A 17,433-nucleotide genomic window follows, 5' to 3' on the forward strand; every position below is an offset into this window, starting at 1 on the left:
AGTATTAGAGGATTTTGGGCTATGAATGCCTATCCAGCAATTCTTAGGAACGTCTTTAGAGTCCATATTTCGCAGCAGGACTTAGCGATGTTTTATCAGTTTGTTGTGGGTGATAGGGAACATGGAAAGCCTGTTCTATCCCCAAAGTGGCCATGATTTGTTTAATCAATTCCTCAGTAAATTGGGTGCCTCTGTCACTATAGTTTCAGTCATCCTATATCTACAAACCACCTCACTGATCATTTTTTTTTGTGTGTTAGCTTTAGTCACAGCCAAAGCTTCATACCACTCACAGAAGAGATTGATGCATAGTAGGGCATATTCATAAGTACCCACCTTAAGTAACTATGTAGTCCTCCTGCAGTCTCTGAAACAGGTAATCTGGTTTTGGTGTACAATTCTGTGGGACTCTTAATAGGTCTACCAGGGTTTTGTTTTGCACAAACGAGACATACTTTGTAGCCACATTAAGGAACCCTGGGGCACACCAGTTTTGTAGCACCACAGCACACATAACACCCTTTGAGTTGTGCACTGGCAAAATGTGCTCTGGCAGACATCATGAGGAACAGGCAGCGTGGGAGGAGAATCCTTGTGTTTACCTACCATACCCCTGACGATAACTGTGCGGCACCCGCTTGCACTTTGTCCATGTGGGGGTGGGGGGGGCTGGAAGACCTGCAGTAGTTTGGATCAATGGCTACTGAGGCCAGTGCAGTAATAGTCTCCTCTGTTAAAAGGGGGCTTTCTGCACTTCCGGTTACTGAGTCCTCTAGCGGGGCCGTGTCTGCTATTGCTAAGATACCTGTCAGAGGTAGTCATGGTGCTGTCTTAGCTGCCTAGTCGGCCAAAGCATTCCCATTGCAAGGGTAGTTTGTTCCTGTGTGTCTGCTGATAGCTGCCCTTTGTCAAAGGGTGAGTGCTGTGAGTAGCTGCTGTACCTCTGATAGGTTTACCAGCAGAGGTCAGGAAATTACAGCTCCGCCAAATGGCACCAAAGTCATGTGTGACCCTTTAAAACATATCTCGAGTCCTGAAAATATATTAATCTCTTTACCTTTTCTTTGACTGCATGCTGCATCTGTTGCCTTCAGCTCAGCCTCTGGCGTAGAGCAGCTGGAGGAGAGTGGTTCATATATTACTGCCTTACCATTGTGGACTACTGCATACCCGGTGATGATCTGTCCTTGAATGCTGTTCCAAGCTCTGGAACCATCTACAAAATACTCAGCCGATGGGTTAGTGAGGGTACATCAGTGATATCTAACAAGCCCTATGTTTCTGCATCGATCAATGCTTGACAGTCATGTTCATGTGTCAATGTCAGACTGAGCTTCTTTATCTGCTAGTTTAAATAACACCCTGATATGCTCACTTTTCTAAATCCACTGGATTAGTGTATCTGGATTTAGAACATTCCAGTGTTTGATTATCATATGGGGAGGAATGTTGAATGGGGAGGTTATAGGGACAATAAGGCCTCCTGTCTGGAGCTCTTGGACGTTATCATGTTTCACCGGATTCTGGACAGCACTTAAAGGGTACTACTTTATACATGAAGTTGGACACCTGATTTAAGTTTTACTGTCACCTGGGGAATGGATAGTTTTCCCATGCAAACAGCTAGCTGGGTATGTTCTTGAAACAAGTTGATAAGGAATGTGGCGCGTACTGTTCAGAGTTTTAAGAATTGTCAGGGACAAGATACTACACAGAGTGCCTTTATCTAAGGGCGTAGTCATCTTGGGGCCATTTGGAGTGAATTCTATGCAGGCTCCAATTTTCCGAAACACGTCTGTACCTAGTAAATTGAAAGGTATATCAGGTGAAACTAGAGAAGAATTTCTAGGAAATATCAACATCAGGTAACCAGCCCTTTGTATCCAAGCAACTTTTATCCACAACCAAACAAATTATTATCCAAAAACTATACTACCAATAGTTATTGCAATTATTTCCACTTTTCAAAATAACATGTCATGGGAGAATAATTTTTTTCCTTAAAAAAACATTTATCAACCCCCTTTGATTCAAACAGAATACATCTAGCACAAAAGAGGTGGAGATACCTAGATCAGAACATAATGTTGTATTTTGACTACTCAACCAAGAAGTTTCCTTCAACGTCATATAGGGTACATAGTTTTGACAATTAAATCTGTGTTATGTCTTACCTCTCTGGCTTTTATTTTTCTCTGTCTTTATATACTGGCTGGATAAGGACTACTACTCTCATTACTGCATTTCCTCTTCACACAACACAGACATCAAGGACGATGATATGAACTATTTCACAAAAAGTCACTCAAAAATCATTCAGTCCAACATTCAAGGATCCTCATAGTTTACAACAGTAATGAAGACAACATATAACAATCCTCTGTCTCCTGAAATATTATACTCATCACTTTATTCAATTGGTTCATGGAAAGCTCCTTGTAGTCGGGTCACAGAGAGGTCCAGTTAACCATCCCGGGTTTTGGCACCATGTGATGTTGTGGAAACCCTTTCAAGGAGAGCTAATTTGGGTTGAGATAGAAGGATCTCCAGATCTGTCAATGTTGGTTCAATTAAAAAATGATGCATTGGAGGCAAGGGCGCACAACAAGTGTCTGTCAGTGTACCAGGCTTGTCTGATCTCTCAGATGCGCAGTCACAAGTTTCTTACAACCACAAAAGAAAAGGGTAATGGATAATTACATTACCTAAGGAAAAAGATATGTAAGTTTGGAAAAACAATGTCAGAAATTATGGATTCTGATTATTTCTTTCAAACTTGTTCTATCCAGCTTTCTATGCCTTCAGTAACAAAGAAAGCTGAACACTAAGACAACTCTATATCAGAGACAATGCCCTGTGTTATTGATTTTATGAATAACACCTATAAAGCTAATACAAGCACACAAAATTATCAAAGATATATAAATTGCCTAAAAGATAATCAAAGCAAGATTTAAAACATTTACCATAACAGCACTAATATGACATATGAGTGCTGTCTGCTTCTCATGGACTGCTAGATACAGAAAGGTAGAAAAACTTATTTTTGTCTGCTTCTCGCCTGAGAAACACTGATGAAATTCGGACCAATCCTGATTGAAACTGATAAATCAGTGTTCTTATAGATTAAGCTCAAAAGATAGAACAATGTTATACATGATGTGGCCTCCAGGGGTATCACTATTGATGCAACTGTGTTACTATAACTTGTGGGTAATTGTTCACCTGGAGACACTCGTGTAATGGTGGCTAACAACCCTTAATAATATAGTCTGGCAGCAACCCTGGGGCGTAGAGTGTTCAGAGTCCGAGAGACCAATGAACAGATACATTACATTGTTCTGTACAAATCAACGGTCTGGTTATTGTGAATGTCCTTGTGTAAGTGATATAGTTACAAAAAACAGATTAGATAGAGCAGAGTCTATAACAGACATAACCAAAAAAAAGAAACCCTTATAAAAATTAGCTTTTCTTAATGTCCCTTAAAAGCAAAAAAATCACAAAATCACTAAACAGAAAAAGCCAAAAAGGTGAGGAGTCCATTAGATAAAATAGACCATCATATGCCAGAGGGAACACTTTGTGTTTGATCAATAAATACAGAAAGTTTTCTAAGGGAGATAGAAAATTCTTGCCTTAGCTTTCCTTCCTACCAGCGGAGGTTGGCACCCTAGGGTACATGAATTTGGCGCCCCCCGCTCCACGTCGGCTGTCCCTTACTGACCCTTACTTGGAACTCCCTCACCAAAATCCAACACCAAGATAGTGACTAATGTCAAATAGTTGGGGGAAATACATGTTTATCTACAGAGAGGTTCAGATTGGATAGATAATAAGAACCCTCACTCTATGGCTATCTTCACACACGTTGGGTTTTTCAGCGTCACAAACCTGCAGCAAAACTCAATCTCTGGCAGGAAAACAGCTGCGTCAAAAATGCAGGTTTTGCTGTGTTTTTTGTGCCTTTTTTCAGCATTTTTTTCATTGTCCTTCTGTCTCTATTTATGCATGTACATAACGTTCTGTGAAAAAAAAACCCCATTCTATTTTGCCATCAAAATTGCAGAAAAAAATTTACCGGCATTTTTTCAGCGTTTTTTTCACCACCCATTACTTCCTATGGGTGGAAAATCACTGAAAAAATGCTGAAAGAAGCGACATGCTCTATTTTCCAAAAACCCAACCAAGGCACAAAACACAAAATAAAAACAAAAACAAGATGTGTGAACAAAGAATTCGGGTTTCTCATAGACTTTGCTGGTACTGCAAAACGCAGCTGAAAATTTGCATAAAAATCTGCAGCAAAAAATGCTGAAAAACCCAACATGTGTGAACACAGCCTAAATGTAAATCTCTGAGAGCAATTATCTATATATATTGTCTATAACAGTCTGGAGTAAATTGTTGCAGCAAATTTTAGTGATATCTATAGTGATAGCTGTATCCAGAAGTTATATTTCTATAACATAAATATGTATAGGATTCTTACAGCAATATAGCCTGCATCACTACATATACTGTTCACAAGTAGAGATTCTAAAAGACTCATCAATAATCAATGTATGACCAATCTATAATATCCATCACAGATAAATGACAAATATATTGCCCAAGACTGAGATTTCTAGAGTATATATCCATATATACACACATATAGTGTTAATAAAGGAACTCTGTAGTCACCAATAAATCACAGATCATGCACCCAAATGTAATTCCATAAACAGTCACTGACAAATGAACATTTCCCAGCCATATATGTCATGAGAAAAGACTATGCACATGTAAATGTAAAATTATTCTGTTACAGGAGCAATGCTAGATAATCAATTGCCCTAAAGACATAGCCCATATAACATGTCAGCCACACAGAACAATACAATATTTGCAGTAGACCAGTCATCTACTTATCTATTTAGTTGAAAACCCTACCAGATGAGTTTCTCCTCTTGTAAATCCCACAAGGGGTTTCATCAGGGGATCTCCCTTATGTTCCCCCGTCATATGTCGTGCTAAGGGAGTGTCCCTTTTATGCTTGATGTCGCCGATATGCTCGCCTATTCTTACCCTAAGTATTCTTTTTGTCTTCCGCACGTAATTTTTGGGACAGGTGCATGTACCGGCATAAACGACACATGCAGTTTTAAAATTTGCAAAATCCCTGTTGGTATAAACCCTACCAGTGCCAGCGCTGGAAAAGGTTTTTGATGTGTTGATATACTTGCAAAAACTGCAGGTGTCGCATCTGAAGGTACCCACTTCCCTCCAATCCAGCCTGGTTTCTCTGGGTTTTGGGGTACTTAAGTGACTAAGTTCCACGTAATCTCGTACGGACCTGCCTCTCCTGAATGTAACTGACGGGGTTGGAGAAATTTTATCCAATAGATCTGGATCTGCTCCTAAAATATCCCAGTATTTATGTAAGATGTTCATTATTTTATTGTTTTGATCATTGAAAGTTCCAATCAATCGAATGATATCTTCAGATGTATTCCTGATTTTAGGAGGGAGCAGTTCCGTTCGGTTACACCCCAGTGCATGTCTATACCCTGCGTATATTTGTGACGGGTATTCTCTATTCCGAAATATTTTTTTAAATTGTTTGCCTGCATTACAAATTCTCCAAGCGAAGAGCAATTTTGTGTCAACCTTTGGAATTGTCCCTTAGGAATCCCTTAAGGCATGGGGGATGATAACTCTCCCACCTAAGGAGACTGTTAGATGTGGTTGGTTTATGGAAAATAGAGGTTTTTAGACTGCCCTCCGCACACTTTGTAATCATGATGTCCAAGAAAGCTTCCTGTCCCCACTGATCTAACAAGTAAATCTAAGACCAAAATTGTTTATATTGAGATGTGCCACACATTTTTCAAAAGAGGCTCTATCCACTGACCACAGGACGAGGATGTCATCAATGTACTGCCCCATAATAATACCGGGGGTGCCATGTGACATCCCCGTCCTAGAAAACAACTGTGTCTTCCACCACCCCAGGAGCAGTTTGGCATAGGTGGGAGCGCAGGGGCTTCCCATTGCCGTGCCCCTGAGCTGGTGGTAGAAACAACTGTTGAAGAGAAAATAGTTGTGATTAAGTACAAACTTAAGTCGCTCCACCACAAATTTGTTATGCGCTGTTAAAATATGTACTCCTTGTGCTAAGTTAATATTCAGCTGCTTGGGTCCCTTTTTCATGCGGTATACTACTGTACAATGACTCCACATCAATGGCATATGATGGTCTATATTATCTAATGGACTCTCACATCTTTTAGCTTTTTCTGTTTAGTGATTTTGTGATTTTTTGCTTTGCTTCTTTCTTGGTTCTGTAAGTGATATAGTTACACAAATAGCTCTGCTACATGCACATCACAAAGACACAACTGACAAATTTTCATCAGACACATATAACACAAATAGCGCTGCTACTTACATGATGCTGCAGCTCCGCTCCGTACACATCACACACGGGTCCGCTCCGTACACAACACAAATACGGCTCCGTACACTCACTGCTCTGCTTCGTACGCATCATACAAACACAGCTCAGCTGTGTACACATAACAGAAACATGGCTCCGTACCATGTATGTGGTACATACTCAGCTTCATTCCATACACATCACACACACATGGCTCCACTCCGTACATGTTGTACACACATGGCTCTACTCCGTAGACACGGCTCCACACGCCTCGTACACACACATCTCCACTCCATACTCCTCTTACACACACGGCTCCACACACCTCGTACACACACGTCTCCACTCCATACTCCTCTTACACACACGGCTCCACACACCTCGTACACACACGTCTCCACTCCATACTCCTCTTACACACATGGCTCCACACACCTCGTACACACACGTCTCCACTCCATACTCCTCTTACACACACGGCTCCACACGCCTCGTACACACACATCTCCACTCCATACTCCTCTTACACACACGGCTCCACACACCTCGTACACACACGTCTCCACTCCATACTCCTCTTACACACACGGCTCCACTCCATACTACTCGTACACACACGTCTCCACTCCATACTCCTCTTACACACACGGCTCCACACACCTCGTACACACACGTCTCCACTCCATACTCCTCTTACACACACGTCTCCACTCCATACTCCTCTTACACACATGGCTCCACACGCCTCGTACACACACGTCTCCACTCCATACTCCTCTTACACACACGGCTCCACACGCCTCGTACACACACGTCTCCACTCCATACTCCTCTTACACACACGGCTCCACACACCTCGTACACACACGTCTCCACTCCATACTCCTCTTACACACACGGCTTCACACACCTCGTACACACACGTCTCCACTCCATACTCCTCTTACACACACGGCTCCACTCCATACTACTCGTACACATACGTCTCCACTACATACTCCTCGTACATGCATGGCTTCGCTCCGTACACACATGGCACCTCTCTATACATGTTGTGAACACATGGCTCCACTCTGTACACATCTTACTCGCACGGCTCTGCTTCGTAACATAGTAAACACACAGCTTTGCTTTGTACACATCGAACACACACAGCTCCGCTCCGTAGCAGTCATACACACACATAACTACACTCCGTAAACGTCGTACACACACGGCTCCACTCCAAACATGTCGTATACACACAGCTCTGCTCTGTACACGTCATACACACATGCCTCCGCTCCCCACAAGTTGTACACATGCAGCTCCACTCTGTACTCCTTGCACACACACGGCTCCGTTCCGTACACATCGTAAATACACGGCTCCGCTCTGTACACCTCGTACACACGTGGCTCCGCTCCGTACACATCGTAAACACATGGCTCCGCTCTGTACTCATCATACACACACGGCTCCGTGCCGTACACCTCGTACACACACGGCTCCGCTCCGTACACTTCGTACACACACGGCTCCACTCCGTACACCTCGTACACACACGGTCCGCTCCGTACACCTCATACACACGCGGCTCTGCTACATCCACTCTGTAAATCCCTCCTGACCCCACACATAAACATTAGCTCCTCCAGCCAGGGCCTGCGTCAGCACCCGGGCAAGTGCCGTGGCCCTGGACAAAGGGGGGCCCACTCACCGTTGGGGCCTGGGCCCCTCCCATAGCAGCTGTACAGGGCCGCCGGCGCTGCTTGATTCCCAACACTTAAACACACATGGCCACTTGTAGTGCACACAAGCAAAATTGAAGGCGCAGTGCCACATCATTACTAGGAGACACAGCCAAACAGTGCACTGCACGTGGCCATGTCTGTTTAAGTAACAGCCATCAAGCAGCGCGCCCTGAACAGCCACATACCAGAGGAGCTGGATGGGAGACAAGCTGGAGGAAGGTGAGCTAGACTTGTTGCCAGCTTCCCCATATTATAAATATTTTTAATGTGTCTGTATGTCTCTGTGTGTGTGCATGATGTGTATATCTGTGTATGTCAGTGTGTATAACTGTATATTTATGTCTGTTTATATGTGTTTTTGCGAATTTATCTTCAAATATGTATATGTACGTATGCTTGTATGTGTATGTATCTGTGTATATGTTTGTGTATGTGCGTGTCTGCATATTGTATGTGTGCATATCTGCATACCGTGTGTATGTGTGCATGTCTGTGTACCGTGTATACATATCTGCATGTGTGTGTGTGGGCATGTCTGCGTACTGTGTGTGCATGTCTGTGTACTGTATGTGTGTGCATGTCTGCATATTGTATGTGTGTGCATGTCTGTGTACTGTATGTGTGTGCATGTCTGCATATTGTATGTGTGCATGTCTGCGTACTGTATGTGTGCATGTCTGTGTACTGTATGTGTGTGAATGTCTGCCTATTGTTTGTGTGTGCATGTCTGTGTACTGTATGTGTGCATGTCTGTGTACTGTATGTGTGAATGTCTGCATATTGTATGTGTGCATGTCTGGTACTGTATGTGTGTGCATGTCTGCGTACTGTATGTGTGTACATGTCTGCATACTGTATGTGTGCATGTCTGCATATTGTATGTGTGCATGTCTGCATACTGTATGTGTGCATGTCTGCGTACTGTATGTGTGTACATGTCTGCATACTGTATGTGTGCATGTCTGCATATTGTATGTGTGCATGTCTGCGTACTGTATGTGTGAATGTCTGCGTACTGTATGTGTGCATGTCTGCATATTGTATGTGTGCATGTCTGGTACTGTATGTGTGTACATGTCTATGTACTGTATGTGTGCATGTCTGCGTACTGTATGTGTGAATGTCTACATATTGTATGTGTGCATGTCTGCGTATGTGAAGGATGAGGGGACAGCCTGGGCCCTGTGTTGTAAACCTATAATTCTCCACCGTATCTGTGCATCATGAATGGTGGTATGTGCTAAAGGGGCCCACTGAGACTCTTTCACTCGGGGCTCACGAAAACCTGGAGTCGACCCTGCATCCAGCACCAGGACAACCAGCACAGCAGAGTCCTGCATCCACTGAGGCCCCTGATCATGTGACCCCTGACTCCTCCCCTCCTGTGACCTCATCACAGGTCCTGTGCGCACAGAGCAGCCATATATGTGGTGGCGGCTCTGCAGGTGGAGGTATGTGGAGAGACACCATTGCAGGGTGCATTAACCCCCTCCATTCCCGGAGATAGTGCCCCCTCCCCCAGTTCTGCCATGTGTATATGTACAGTAATATAACGCTGGATGTGCTCATGTATACAGGGGACATTAACCCCTCCATTCCTGGAGATAGTGCCCCCTTCCCCCAGTTCTGCCATGTGTATATGTACAGTAATATAACTCTGGATGTGCTCATGTATACAGGGGACATTAACCCCTCCATTCCTGGAGATAGTGCCCCCTTCCCCCAGTTCTGCCATGTGTATATGTACAGTAATATAACGCTGGATGTGCTCATGTATACAGGGGACATTAACCCCTCCATTCCCGGAAATAGTGCCCCCCTTCCCCCAGTTCTGCCTTGTGTATATGTACAGTAATATAACGCTGGATGTGCTCATGTATACAGGGGGCATTAACCCCTCCATTCCCGGAGATAGTGCCCCTTCCCCCAGTTCTGCCATGTGTATATATACAGTAATATAACGCTGGATGTGCTCATGTATACAGGGGGCATTAACCCCTCCATTCCCGGAGATAGTGTCCTCTTCCCCCAGTTCTGCCATGTGTATATGTACAGTAATATAACGCTGGATGTGCTCATGTATACAGGGGATATTAACCCCTCCATTCCCTGAGATAGTGCCCCCCTCCCCCCAGTTCTGCCATGTGTATATGTACAGTAATATAACGCTGGATGTGCTCAGTGTATACAGGGGGCATTAACCCCTCCTTTCCTGGAGATAGTGCCCTCCTTCCCCCAGTTCTGCCATGTGTATATGTACAGTAATATAACGATGGATGTGCTCATGTATACAGGGGGCATTAACCCCTCCATTCCCGGAGATAGTGCCCCCTTCCCCCAGTTCTGCCATGTGTATATGTACAGTAATATAACGCTGGATGTGCTCAGTGTATACAGGGGGCATTAACCCCTCCATTCCTGGAGATAGTGCCCCCTCCCCCAGTTCTGCCATGTGTATATGTACAGTAATATAACGCTGGATGTGCTCATGTATACAGGGGACATTAACCCCTCCATTCCCTGAGATAGTGCCCCCCTCCCCCCAGTTCTGCCATGTGTATATGTACAGTAATATAACGCTGGATGTGCTCATGTATACAGGGGCCATTAACCCCTCCATTCCCGGAGATAGTGCCCTCCTCCCCCAGTTCTGCCATGTGTATATGTACAGTAATATAACGCTGGATGTGCTCACGTATACAGGGGGCATTAACTCCTCCATTCCCGGAGATAGTGCCCCCCTCCCCCCAGTTCTGCCATGTGTATATGTACAGTAATATAACACTGGATGTGCTCATGTATACAGGGGACATTAACCCCTCCATTCCCGGAAATAGTGCCCCCCTTCCCCCAGTTCTGCCTTGTGTATATGTACAGTAATATAACGCTGGATGTGCTCATGTATGCATGCAAGGTTTGATTCTGCTCTTAAAGAGAACGCATCAATTACACTATGTGTGAACATGGCCTTAGAGACGTATTTGGCAAAATGTCACTACCACACCTCATCACACAAAAAAAGCAAGACCTCACATAGTGAAGCTTAAAAATTATAAAGTTCTGGCTGCTGCAAGTATGAATGAATGAACAAAAAATAAATACATAGGTCCCAACCACTTGGATACAGCAGGACAGTCCCAGATTTGCCTCCTTCTTTCCCAGGCAATCCACTGAATGTCCCTCACTGCCACTATGACCCCTCTGGTAGAAAGAAATGGTAAATGGGTGTCACAATAGGGGTGTGGTTAAGGGTGTGGTCATTTTTTTTATAATGCCCTTTTTTTATGATGTGCGACATGTAGTTTGTCCCTTTTCTGTTATATGAAAGATGGGAGGTATGCTTACTGCCCATATGATAAAAATTATCTTAAAGCATTGTATCTAATCATTGCAGCAATTGAGGATCTGAATAATATGTCCAAAACAAAGCAGTTGCATAGTTAATAGATTGTACCAGTTCCATTAATATTCTGGCATGTGCAAACTGGTCATATCTAAGTCGATAGAAAATAGGTAACTTTGGCACTGAGAAAATAACATGCTCATAAAATATGCTGAATAATATATAATGAAATCCGACCAAAGGAATACAGAACAAAATCCGACATTTCGGCTAATTCGTGGCCTTAATCAAGGTTATCGATCAGTGTTATATACAAAAGAATAATTCAATATACATGATATATACGAAAATGCAAGCTATATAAATAACTAATACCAGGACAGAGGCATAATAAGCTAATGTAATATGTAACATTCAAAAACAAATATGATAATACTAACCACAATCACAGTAGTACAAAAGATATACTAAGTATATGTGTGAAAGGTGGATGAGAAGCACTTGGAAAATCTCCAGTCTCATACTGTCTAATAATATGGGTGTGCTCATCAGAGACAATTTGGAGAAAAGAAGTGTGCTAATAAGTCAGGATCCTGACTTATTAGCACACTTCTTTTCTCCTTATTGCTTGTTTTGTGCTTGGTGTGTAGTTGTCTGAGCCCGCATTTATTGGTAGTGCCCTCAGTTATTTTTCTTGCATCAGAGACAATTCGGTTCACTCTGCCCAGTTGTGACTTAGGTAAGGCCAATTTGATATGTGGAGGGTGGCAGCTTGTATAGTGTAAAAGGCTGTTTTTGTCAGTGGGTTTAATGAAAAGGTCAGTACTAATCTGACCATCCTTGTTGAGTATGACAGTGGTGTTTAGAAAATGTATATTTGTGTGATGGTAATGGATGGTAAATGTTAATTTTCCAGTAGAACTGTTTAATTCATGATAGCACAGAAAGATTGAATCAGGAGAGCCATACCATTTGAAAAAGGTGTCATCAATGTAACGTTTCCACTGGGTTACATGTTGACTGAACATGGAATGAGAGTAAACCAACTGTTCCTCAAACCTGGCCATAAATACATTGGCATAAGGGGTGGGGCTACATTAGAGCTCATTGCGGTACCAATATTCTGAATGTAAAATTGGTCCCCGAAAAGAAAGAAATTCTTGGTGAGAATCATCCTGAGGGTATTAATAAAAAAAAAAAATTGTAGTGTAGAAAAAGCGGTGGTGGAATGGAGAAATTCTTCCATACCGGTAATCTCTAGGAAAGTTCAATATTAGTGTAGAGATTATAAACATCCATCGTGACATAGAGGCATTTGGATGGTAATGGACCCAAGGGTAGTAGACGTGATATGAAGTGTGAGGTATCTTTGAGATAGGAACTTGTGGGTGGTACTAGGGGGGTCAGTGATGAAAGGGTAGTTATCCAGCAACTCGTGAAATTGACATAAAAAATAGCCTTTATTTTTAAAAAATTAAAAACATGAGACCATAGTTCAAATAAAAGCGTACAGAGGCTTACGCGTTTCCGATACATAGATCCTTATTCATAACATAATACAATACAATGTTGAAATGGAAAAACTTTTAAGGCATATGGAGAAAGTAGCCGCCCACCAACATCACCTGTTCAGAAGTTCAATTACACATGAGTCCAGAGTCTCAGAAAACTCAGTTTTAACCCTAAATTAACTGACTGTTTCTATTTAAAAGGGAAAAAAAAATTGGAAAGTTGCCAAACAATTACAAACTCCATAAATATAACTCGCTAAATAGAAAAATGATTATTTACAACCTAGTAATCCAAGAATACCGATTTTTCATGCGTTACCAAAAACGCACAAGGTCCAGTTTCCACCCCCTCTAAGACCTATAGTCTCAGGTATAGGTTCACTGCTGGAGAGATTGGGTTCATGGTTGGATGATAGGTTACAACCATTGGTAGTGATATCACCCAGTTATTTGAGAGACAGTAAGCACGTTCTAACCATCATGAATGATATGAAATGGAGTGAGGATCTAACTTGGATGACCTGTGATGTCAGAGCTTTATATTCCTGCATTGCGCACAGTTTGGCCATTCAAGCATTAACGGAACAACTAAATGTGAATTCTAATTACTCTGATGAAATAAAGGAATACATTCTTTGTTACTCTTTTCTTGCTTCAAAATAATTACTTCAAGTTTTCCCATCAGTTTTATTTACAGTGCCAGGGATGTTCCATGGGGGCCAAATTTTCACCATCACTGGCAAATTTGTACATGAACTGGTGGGAATCTAAATACATTTATGCTATTTCTAACCCTTATTCAGACTACCTGCGCTATTACATGCGCTTCATAGATGATATTTTAATTGTTTGGAGCGGACAGGAGAGTAACATTCTCGGGTTTGAAAATTATTTAAACACTAATGAATTGAATTTATCCTTTACCATTGAAGCAAGAAAGGAAGAAATTTCCTTTTTAGATTTGAAATTAAAGGGTGATATTAATAACCATAGGGTGGAATGCAACCTTTTTCATAAAAAAAATAGCTGGCAATTCTATATTGCACGCCTCGAGCCAGCACCCTAAACATGTTATTAGCAACATACCCACAGGAGAGTTCATAAGGGCACGGAGGTGTTGCACTGATGGCGTCAAATATGAACAGGAATGTCAAATCATTAAAGAGAGGCTAATAAATCGAGGGTACGATACTAAAACCATAGAATCATCAAAAGATAAAGCTAATGGTAAGACCAGGGATCAATATTTAGCACAGAGTTCCAAAAATGCAAATAGAATAAATAAATTCCCGAAAAAAGTGATATTCTCAACCACATACAGCAAAAATTATTATAATGTTATTGGTGTTGTACAGAAATATTTGCCATTGCTTTATACCGATAGTACTCTAAAGGAAATTTTGAAAAATGGATGCAAATTTGTTCCAAAGAGGTCACGCACAGTGGGGAACATTATTTCCCCTAGTGAATTTAGAAATAACGAGCATAGAAAGAGGGGGCGTTCTTGGCTGTCCACAAAAGGCTCATTTAAGTGTGGACAAAGGCAATGTGGCTTGTGTCTGTACATGATTAATAACAACAAATCGGTAATTAATAATGAGGGACAAATATACCATCTAGTGACATTTGTGAACTGCGGCAGTATTCATTGTGTTTATGTGATTCTCTGCACACAGTGTAATAAACAGTATGTTGGGTCCACAAGCCGCACTTTGAGAAAACGTTTGTCAGAACACATATACGATGTCCTAAATCCCACTACCCATAGTTTGTCAGGAGCCTCCAGGCATTTTTTGCATGATCATGGAGGTAATATCAGCTGCTTACGTGTAAGTGCATTGGAAACAGTCCCTATATCTCATCATGGTGGGGACAGGGTGAAATTAGTACGGAAAAAAGAAGCACAGTGGATTTTGAAATTACATACTAGATATCCAACAGGATTAAATATGAGAAATGAATTAATGTATTTGTATTAATATTCTGGTTATTTCCACCTGCACTATTTTACACTAGCTGATTTCCTGCTATATTCATTATTACTGTCTGTTTCTAGGTTGATATTATCTGACTTATATTTAGCGAGTTATATTTATGGAGTTTGTAATTGTTTGGCAACTTTCCAATTTCTTTTTCCCCCTTTTAAATAGAAACAGTCAGTTCATTCAGGGTTAAAACTGAGTTTTCGGAGACTCTGGACTCATGTGTAATTGAGCTTCTGAACAGGTGATGTCGGTGGGCGGCTACTTTCTCCATATGCCTTAAAAGTTTTTCCATTTCAACATTGTATTATGCTGAGAGTAAGGATCTATGTATCCGAAACGCGTAAGCCTCTGTACGCTTTTATTTGCACTATGGTCTCATGTTTTTAATTTTTTCAATATAAAGGCTATTTTTTAAGTCAATTTCACGAGTTGCTGGATAACTACCCTTTAATCACTGCCTAATGTCTCCCAGACGGGGATCTTTACAATCCGAGCACCGTGCCTCATGAGAAAGTGGACCGAGCAGGCTGACCCAGGTGAGCTGAAATATATATATTTTTTACATTACTTACTGGGGGGGGGGGTCAGTATTTTCTCTAAACTCCATGCTAATGGAGATAGAAGGGAATTGTTTGAAGCAACTATAGGGCGTCCCAGGGGTTGTGCTAAATGTTTATGAAGTTTAGGGAGTGTATAAAAAACGGGTGGATGTAGGTTGGTGAGAAAATCCCCTAGTTTCTTGTCTATGACACCTTTTACCTTATAGATATCGACATGGGCAGCAATTGCTTTAGAGACTTCACTAGTGGGATCCCAAGAGATCAGTGTATAAGTCTGTGTACGTGCTTCATTAATATAATATGTTTTGTCCATCATTACTAATACACCTCCTTTGTCAGCCGGTTTTACGACTAGTGTTTTGTTGTTTTTTAAATTGGAGGTAACCTTATATTTCTCAAGAATGAGATTGTGTTTTAATTGAAAATCACCTCTTTTAATGTGACTATTTCGTGGTATCTCTTTGTACTAGGGAAATAAACATCTCAATGGGATAATACATCTTAGGAGGGTTAAACCGTCTAGGAATTGTAAAGCACAGATTTCTCAGACAAAATTGTGTAGGTGGAATAGACAAAGATTGTTTGTCCATGTTAGATATATCATCCTTAAAATGGGCTTTAAACCTCAGAGTTCTATAAAATCAATGAAGATCTTGGTCCAGTTGAAATGAGTCAATTATTGGCAAAGGGCAAAAAAGACAGTCCTTTTTGGAGAAGGGTCATCTCAGGAGGAGAGAGGCTATATGAGAAAATGTTATACGCTATAGGATTAGTCGTACCTGGGAGCGGGTTTGCATCCTTGTAGATTCGGTGTTGATGTCTCCTCCCGGCCCTCCTCGTCTTCCTTTTTGCCACATCCCTCGTTGCTGTTCTAAAAAACGGGAAGACAGACAAAAAACTTGCTCACTGTCGGAACTTGTAGAAGTTGTTGGGCCTCGTCGGATTGTTCATCTGTTTCTGTTCTCTAATAAATTTGGATTTTTTTCTTCAATTGAAGTTGGTTGCGAAATTCAGTTATGGTCTTGTCCATCTTTGTCTTGATAGAGTTGAATTCTTCAGTGGAGGTGGTATTGCTGAGTTGGTGTTGAATAGTTTCAATGCGTGTCTGTAACTCCATTATCCCACTTTTCAAAAATTCAATCGTGAGTAGAATAATGTCCATAAAACATTTGTTCAATATACCTTCGAACTTATTGCAGAAATCCGGTTTATCTTGAAAAAACGTAGGGTGTAGTGGTATACGCAGTTCTCTAGGTATGCATTGTACTTTATGATATTCAAAAAGAGTAACTGAATGAAGTTCCATGGCAGTCAGTCTCCTCCATTCCCCTTCATAATCCCTTGTTTTAAATTCATCTACTGGGTATGTAGAAATTGACCGGGGGTACCTTGGAGATAATCGGTGTAGCTTCCTCCTGGTTATAGGAGATAGTGGAAAATGACATTGGTGCTTATTCCACAGGTGGATATACCAAAACAATATTGAGACTAGAAGGACTGCTCAACTGTCTAAAATTTGTGCCACGAAGAATGACGTATGTCAAAAATAGAAAATAAATTACTTCGGCACTGAGAAAATTACATACTCAGAAAATATGCTGAATAATATTTAATGAAACTCTGACCAAAGGAATACAGAACAAAATTCCATGTTTCGGCCAAGTCGTAGCCTTTATCAAGGTTATCTCTCTGTCATATACAATAGAATAATTCAATATACATGATATACAGTACAGTTGAGTGCATTTACTGAACATACATTTCAGTAGGCCAACATTTCCGATTTTAAAAACATTTTTCAAGCTGTTGTTATAAAGTATTCTAATTTACTGAGATAATGACTTTTGGGTTTTCATTGACTGTAAGCCATAATCATC

The 17,433-nt window shown here is 41.4% G+C and overlaps 1 pseudogene; it reads left to right on the forward strand.

Annotated features, from left to right (window-relative positions):
* The first annotated feature begins 9,547 nt into the window (after positions 1-9,547).
* Positions 9,548-17,433, forward strand: part of LOC141270618 (uncharacterized) — a 76,931-nt pseudogene continuing 69,045 nt past the window's right edge.

This window comes from Phyllobates terribilis, unplaced genomic scaffold (genome assembly GCF_046119375.1).
Source record: "Phyllobates terribilis strain yellow unplaced genomic scaffold, ASM4611937v1 Scaffold_5__5_contigs__length_657084704, whole genome shotgun sequence".
NCBI classification, from domain to species: Eukaryota; Metazoa; Chordata; class Amphibia; order Anura; family Dendrobatidae; genus Phyllobates; species Phyllobates terribilis.